The following is a 9,076-nucleotide window of genomic DNA, read 5'->3' on the forward strand; positions in this document are numbered from 1 at the left end:
AAGAGGAAATAATAATGGTGATAAACTCGTGTTATATCTAGCCTCATAGGCCTATAATTACATGTATGTACTATGTGTTATCGCATTGCGGCCCATTATGGTTGCAGAAAGAAATTACGCATGCGGGACTCCCTGTAATGTCATGTCTTTTATGGGGATGTATATATGGATTTCAACAGGAATAGCCCGTTGACAAAACTTAGTTTGTTTTACTATATAGCTGGTCCGTGGAGGCCAAAGGCGGCAAATTTGAGATTGAGATAAAGGCAAAAATAAGGAGTAAAAAAACATCAAACAAATAAGAAATAAAATAGACATCACAACTTTAGAACCAAGTGTTAGTGTTTTCAGTATGAGAGCCTAATGTTTGTATTATAATAGTAATAATTACAGTAACTCAACTTTCAAAAATGCATCCTTTGGTCTTTTGGACCATTAACTACAGCATATTGAAAACGACATCAACCGGTTCATATTCATGAGCACTGCTATGAGATGATACCTGAGGGTGAGTTACAATATGGTGAGTCAATATCCCCATTGATGAGTTATAGCCAGAAGCTGGGTATCCCTGGTGAAGAGGAGCAGGAGGTATCAACATCCGATTCTCCTGATGAGGAAATCTCTCCACAGACGAACCTCCTCCAACAATCACCGGTGGATCCTTTGGTGCATTGCTCAATTGGAGCTGTGGGGGTTTGATACCAGGGTCTTTTATCGGTTTCCTTTTTCTTTGTACCCGAGAATAACCATCGGTGTCTCTTGATGAGTGCCTTCTTTCATGTTTTGTTAATGAATCTTTGTGTTTGAACAATTTGCTGCATTGGGAACACTTAAATGGTTTCTCCGTGGTGTGGACCCTTTCGTGAGATCGTATGTTCTCTCTACGCTTGGATGTATAGTCACATTTACTACACTTGAAGGGTCTCTCTGAACGATGAATACTCATATGCTGCTTAAGATATGATTTTGCTTTACAGGTGTAACCACAGATTTCACACACATATGGACGAGCTCCAGTGTGGTCCATTTCATGTTGCTGTAGTTGCACCCCCTGATAGAATCCTTTATTACAAAATTTACATCGAAAAGGCTTCTCTTTGGTATGCTGTCTCTCATGAATAACCAAATTCTGTTTTTGTGTGCAGCAAAATCCACAAAATTTACACATATAAGGTTTGTCACCAGTATGTACACGTAAATGCGTTTCCAGAACATAGCGTTTTTTGAAAACTTTACTGCAAAATTCACATTTGTGTCAAGCTTTCTCAGCACCTGTGTGTGTTTCTTCATGCCCAGCCAATGTATGTTTATCTTTAAAAGTTGCAGTACATGGTGGGAAATTACACTTAAATGGTCTGTGTTCAGAATGTTTTCTTCCGTGAATTTTCAAATTATAGCGACGGTCAAAAGCAGCTTCACAAAGATTACATTTGAATGGCTTCTCTACGGCATTACTTCCAGTATGCGTAGTTATATGACGTAACAATGAGTTGACATATGTAAACTGTTTATTGCAGAATTTGCATTTCAAGCACTGTTTGGGATTGTCAGATTCTTCCACCAAATCAATCACTTTTGGATCTAAATCTGCGGTGATGGATTTAAAATCATACTTAAGTCCTTCAGATTTGATGACCATTGTCTGTTTAGCATCATCCTCCTCATTATCATCATCACTCTGAGATGAATTGGACTCAACTTTATACTCATCAGTTTCATCACCAGATATACTTTGTTCTTTACCATCATCATCTTCAGATACAATTTCTTCTTTCACAACAATTTTCTCACACGTTTTTCGTTTTTGTTTCTTCTGTTCTTTGTTTACTGCAATACCCAAGCATATGCCACATAGGTCTGGTTTGTAGGTTGCAATGTTGGCAAACAATTTGCTCAGCTCATGTTGTACGTCCCGCACTTGTTTGTAACCACACGTTTGACAGAAGTTCAGCTGCATCGTTTTGCTCTTTAAAGCTTTGATATACTTAATATGCAACTTCAACTTGAGCATTATTTTTCAATCATTCAATGGATGTACGTTTTATTTTCTTGCCATTCAATACCGGTACCTCAGGAATCCTGTATCAAAAACAAAACAAATTAAAACTACATATTAAATCAAAGCAAACAAACTGCTGCTAACAGAGCAATTTAACCCTCTGGACACTACTGGTCATCTAACAGCATTTCTGATTTGTTGATAACTTGAAATGCTCATTTCAAGTGCCAATTTAATAGGACTAGGTTTTAAACTATTTAAGGTCAAACTTGCATTTGAAGATGATCTTATTTTAAATTAACCCTAACACTGACCCATGCTTTTTGATATCGGAAGTCAAAGAAGATCCGAATTTTTCAAGAAGAAGAAGAATTTTTGACTGGGCACCCCTGGGATTCGAACATTTGACCCCCCGCATGCCAACCACACAATCGCGGACCGGTAGCTGTCCGGCCAGCAATTCCGTGAGTATATCACACTTAGGGTGATTGCGTCATCGCAGACCCTGGGATGCATGCATGCGCAGAATTTTTCATCGTGGTATTTTGTGGTTTTTACTGGTGTTAGGGTTAATACCCTCCTTGATTGGTTCAAAATTGTACACTATATTCATTTTGGCCAATCGGCAGGTAGTTCTCATGGGGTTTTAATGGTAACAGTGTGACACATACTGACTTTGATCAAGATTTTCACAACAAGTTCAAGTAACATACGGTACACATTGAACTTTGAAATTGAACACGGAGACAAAGTAGGGTAGGGTGCGCTGCCGCTGCACTGAAATCACAAAGTGTCTATAACTCAGCAAAATGTCTAAAATTGGTTTGGCAGTTAACAATGAGGGATTATTAGACACAAATTTTTGACCACTTTTTGGCCAGTTTACCTCAAACGTAGACCGATAAAATAGACTGAATTTTAGAAACTAAGCCCAAAACAGCATTACATGTAGGTTAATTTTACACATCGGTGGTTTTGACCAGTATTAGTTTTTAAACAAAGGAATACACTACATGTATCTACTAATGTTTTGCTCAATTCTAGATGTTCTACAAGAGAATGAAATCTCACAACAGCAAGATCTCACTGCAAAATGATCATGCCCCAGTGGCCATGCCGATGAATGATTCCAGACCAAGATTAAAGCCATATACGATCTGGGTGTTGTCAATGTTTTTCAAACCTGATTTTATTGGCATACATAAATTTGTATTGTTGAAACAGACCAAATTTGGTTCAGCCAAATTCGCTGTGATTTAAGCCAGAGCATGTGATAGAACACCACAGTTTTAACCCAGCTAAGATCTTGCTTTTGAGACTTCAGAGTGTTGGTGTTTGTGGACTGGAATTACGCTGATTCTACTCATACTTGGGTGAAAGAAAACAGGCTACAAAGTGGGAAATTCACTTTCTGAACTGTGACTTTTGGGGTACCCCAAGGATCAATCCTGGGGCCTCTTCAACAATCTACCTTAGGTTATAAAGAATTGCAAAATTAACCTTTATGCCGATGACACTGCCATTTTCTTTGCTAGTAGAAACATTGATGATATAAATATTATAGTGTTCTCAATTCTGATATCCAAAGTGTTGCTAAATGGCTTCACCAACATAGGTTAACATTGAATGTTACTAAAATCAAAACAATGCAGTTTGGATCTGCACACAAACTTGCATCCTCTGGTCCTCTTACTTAATATCAATGACCAGCCCCTTGCGGGTATTCCACGGGCATTTTAAGTATCTTGGCATTATTTTTGACCAGCGGTTAAGTTGTTCAATTTGGACAACATTTTGGATACGATCACCTGTCGTCATTGGCTGTGTTTATACTTATGAATTGCCAATTTCTTTTTATTGATAGTATCATGCTTCATCGATTTCTACTAAATTTCTAGTCTGAGGTTGCTCAAACTGCTAACTCATCATACATTCATGTAGGGCAGTGGCGGATTTAAGCTGTCAGCAAGTCAGCCCCCCTGTTATTTTGGCCAAAGGGCCCCCTGTTTTTTTTTTGTTTTTTTTGCTTTTAATTGTTTTCTCCAAAGTTCAAATGTGCGATAGTAGAATAGTACTGAAAAGGTTATATGCCTGTGCATGCAAGAGGACATTCTATTTATGCCCGCATTTCTCAATGACTATTCATGGGTACATGAGTTTCAAAGGTCAACTATTATAGGCCCACTTGGCCCTTTGTTTTAACATTTGTGGCCCTCTACCCCAGGGCATAAAATGTTTTTAAAAAGGATTCTTGAAAAGTTTCATTAAATTTTGCCCATTTTGGCCACAGCAAGAGGTCAACGGTCAAGAGCCCCAGGGGCCCAAATGTAATATTTGGGAATACAATTTCTATAGAATCAGGACTACGAATTGGTACCTAGAGCAATACACATTCTCAAAATACAAGTTTTGGTGAGTGCAGTTGAAAGTTTTAATCTTTTTACTTCTTGTTTACTACCTGCACGTATGAACTTACACAACTGTAAAATACAGTCAAGGGCCCCCAATGTTAGATACAAGCATATCATCAAAGCTGGCTCTAAAACTACAAAGGACCCTAGTACAAGGAACTTACACGATGTCCTCATTCACAAACTGATACTATGTGGAGCGTAATGCACTTAAGCCTAAAGGTCTTTCTCCTTAGATATGGAATTTGCCAATTTTGGCCCAGATATCCAAGATCAAGAGTTCCCGGAGGCCCAAATGTCAAGGGCCAGTCGTTTCTCAATAACTATTCATGGGTACATGAGTTCCAAAGGTCAAATATTATAGGCCCACTTGGCCCTTTGTTTTAACATTTGCGGCCCTCTGCCCCTGGGCCTAAAATGTTTTTAAAAAGGAATTTAAAACAAATATAACAGTTTATGGTTCTGAGTTGGTACACCCAGCACTAATTGTGCAGTGTACCTTTAGGCCAATGAAAGTCAATTCCTTGTTTCCCGTTACACAATTTTTCATGACTGTGTAGGTAACCATTTCATTTTTCATTATTCCATACCATTTCATTATTGCATCTGTTACAGGTGTAAACCAATAACTACCCTTGTGATAAATCACAGTTTCTAGTTTACAGATGTAGTTTACAAGTTACAACCATAAAGGTGATTGTACAACTATTATCAAAAGTTTCACAATAGGCCTATTTTTTACGGGATGAGATCAGAGCAGATCAAAAAGTGCGGGACAGAGAAGTGAGTAGGTATTCATTATTAATTCATTATTAACCATATACCATGCTCCTACTGCAAAGATAATCCCTGAAAATCAACAGAAAGAGATTTATGATATATTTATAACCACAATTATTTATTGGTATGTTAAAGTTTGTTAGAAATCAACATTTTATTCAAAATAATGAAATATTTGGCCAGCAATTGGTTTTGAGCGGAGTAGGGTAACGGGAAACTAGGAATCGACTTTCATTAGCCTTACATGGGTACATGAGCCTCATAATGTCAAATATTATAATGAAGGAAGGTTTAGGGGTACTACACCCCTCGATAAATTTAGTGTCTATTTTTGCATTTTTCTCAAAAACTAATAACACAGTGGTAACAAAAGTTATGTATATTATAGGGGCAAGGAATCCAATTACTACACTGGAATTTCAGTGACCCAAGATAGGCGGTTTGTTATTTATGATCAGAAATAAGGTACCGCTAGGATGTACCTCGTTTCCTATCATATATACTGAACCGCTTGTCTTGAGTCACTGAAATTTCAGTGTAGTAATTGGATATCTTGCCCCAATAATATACATAACTTTTGTTACCACTTACCAGTGTGTAATTATTTTTTGAGAAAAATACAAAAATAGTCACAAATTTACCACATGGGTGTAGTACCCCCTTAACTAGGTATACACAACAACTGACATCAGGGGCTGATGTGCAATAATTATTGGAGGGGGGTAAAATTTGCAAACAACTCAACTCAAAATTGCTCTCCCCCCCCCCCCCGCTCTCGGCCCACCAAAAATTGTTTGCCCCCCCCCCCCCCCGGCTGCAAAAAAAATCTTTGTCCCCCTTTGCACATTCTTTGTAAACCTTAAATGGTCAATAACTGTTGTTAAAAGGTGCCCCATGAACGTGTGCCAACAAGGCATTAGCCAGAGGGGTGTCCAGGTGTCCTTGGCTTGTCAAAAATTGCTTCCCCCCGGCTTGCCAAACATTTCTTGCCCCCCCCCCCCATTTTACCCTCCCACCAGGGCTCATATTATAATTAATATTGCACTGCCCATCATGATTGTACCAGTGGTGTAGCGGGGGCATATCCCCCCCCCCCAATCGATTGACAAATTTACTACAAAATCCCATAAAATAGCCGAAACTCTTGAGCCCCCCCCCCCACGCCACGGGATGACACTAGTCCTGCAATTAAGCACGACTTCAGTCTTTAGTTTAGGCTAGACATGTCCACATTGCTTATTATAGAGGGCGACATTCAATCCAAAAAGTTGTGTCCACAGTAGCTCATAGTCAATGGCTTAACTGTGTAATCCCCATAGGGAAATACACAAATTTGAAATTTGGACACCAGAAACTTGACGACGCAGTCTAAAAAGTGCTGGTACTTTATCCTTGATACAGAAGTCAGCATGCAGTGAAAGTTAGATTTCATATACTAAAATCGCCTTTGTGTAAAATGGATCATCGTGGTAAAAAATGGTGCAGATTTAGCATGTTTTGCATGGCGCGGATTTAGCAGCTGCCTCGTCACTATGTTGCTCCCACTGTATGTCCGGTTTTTAACCGGATTGTGTCTTGTTTTGTGGATAATTTTGTTGCATCGTGCTTTGGAATATATACTCCTTCAGAATGCGACATTTCCAGACTCGGATGGATTGCAGCAAAGCGGGAATTTTGAACTGAATTCTCCGACTGTGAGTACATATAACAGCAGTTGGTACAACACGGGCAATTCCGTCCATTCCCATCTTGATCTGTTACCTATCAATAACAATCGGATGATTTACCATGGCTCATTGATCAGTAATTCAACAGCGATCAGTAATTCAACTTCTGATCAAAACATTGATCACAGCGCTGAAAGGCATACTCGTTCCGATCTATTGGCTTTACGTGACAAGAAGTTACATCTCAATGAGGATACTTTCAACACAATCAAATCTCTTGGTATTGATCGTCAGTCAGAGAGGCCGTGAGAGCCGGATCTCACATGATTAAGAAAAATCACTGCCTTCTAGTATCAATAATGAATACTCGAGTAACCAGCAATTTCATTCTCACAATAACTCTGCCATATCCTCACCCCCTATTAAAGGTAACAATTCCCTCACAGTTCACTGCTGGAATGCGAATTCAATTGGCAATAAAGACGTAATTCTGGTTGACCATATCATAGACTATGATGTTGACATCATGTTCCTTGTTGAGACTAAGCTTGCCCCTGATGAGACGGTGATACTTGGACAATGTACCCCTCCTGGCTATAAGTTCCTTAGCCTTCCTAGACCCAAAAGGGATGGTGGAGGAGGGATCGGTACTGTATATAAGGAGAACATTGAACTTAGTATTACACCTTCTAGTGTCACTACAGTTAACTTTGAGTATTGTATCGCTACTCTTAAAAACTCTGTTCAGTTTGTTGTGGTCTATCATCCCCCACCATCAAAAGTAAACGGACTAAAGAGATCTGAATTCCTGGAAGATTTTGAAGTTTTCCTTGAGGAATTGTCTGTTATACCTACTGAAGTTGTCCTTGTGGGCGATTACAATATTCACGTTGATGAACCGCATAAACCAGAGACACGAAAATTCAATGATATTCTGTCCAGCAATGGTTTTCGTCAATTAATCACTGAAGTAACTCACAAAAAGGGACACACCCTTGATTTGTTAATCACTAATGAAAATGATAATACCATCCAGAGACATGCTGTTCTTCCACCATTTTACTCAGATCATCGCATTATTACTTGTTCCATCAACCATGCAAAACCTCCACCTGTAAAATCGGTTATTCGCTCACGCCAATTTGGTAAAATGAAACCTGAGCAGTTTACCGAACTTTTGCAAAAGCGCATGTCTGAGTTCCTCTTGACTGTGAGGATCCAAATGTCCTTACTGATGCGTATGAGTCCTTAACAAAGTCTGTGCTTGATGAAGTCTGCCCTATTACCACCAGGGAGCGTATTATAAGACACAGACTACCGTGGTACAACGAAGACATCCATCTAGCTCGGCGCATCAGAAGACGACTGGAACGAAAGTGGCGAAAGAGTCAATCTGAGGAAGATAATGAAGAATTTGTCGCTCAAAAGAATCAAGTCATTAAACTTATCACTGACTCTAAAATTGAGTATTTCTCCAATAAGTTCGCTGAATCAAATGTTAAAGATATGTATGCTACAATTAATGGGTTGCTTAACAAATCTCAAAAAATACTACCTGTTTTTGATTGTCCTGATCAAGCTCTTGCCAACAAGTTTCTCTCCTTTTTTATCGAAAAAGTTGAGAAGATCAGGGCCAATGTTAATGTTTCTCCTAGTTCTACTGATGATAGTATTGCGAATTCTGACTCTATAGAACCCTGTAATCTTGATGCTAACATTAAATGTTGCTTAAACACATTCATTCCGCTATCTGAGACAGATATTGAGAAGATCATAAAAAGGTTTCCTAGTAAAACATGTAACTTAGATACTCTGCCGACGTGGCTTGTAAAGGATAATCTTCCGATCTTGTTGCCGATTTTCACAAAAATTGTCAACAGTTCGTTAATATCTGGTATTTTTCCAAATGCACTCAAAGAGTCTATTATCACTCCAGTGATCAAGAAATCAAATCTTGACAACAATATCCTAAAGAACTATAGGCCAGTGGCCAACATGAAATTCATGTGTAAGGTTATTGAAAAGGCTGCGTCATGTCAGGTAGTCACACATGTTGACAACTACAACCTGGGTGAAGTGAACCAATCCTCCTATAAGAGGTCACACAGTACTGAAACCGCCCTGTTAAAGGTAAAAACGACATCCTCCAGTACGTGGACCATGGTAAAGTTGTCTTCCTGGTGCTGCTTGACATGTCAGCAGCCTTTGATACGGTG

This window comes from Amphiura filiformis, chromosome 12 (genome assembly GCF_039555335.1).
Source record: "Amphiura filiformis chromosome 12, Afil_fr2py, whole genome shotgun sequence".
Taxonomy (NCBI): Eukaryota; Metazoa; Echinodermata; class Ophiuroidea; order Amphilepidida; family Amphiuridae; genus Amphiura; species Amphiura filiformis.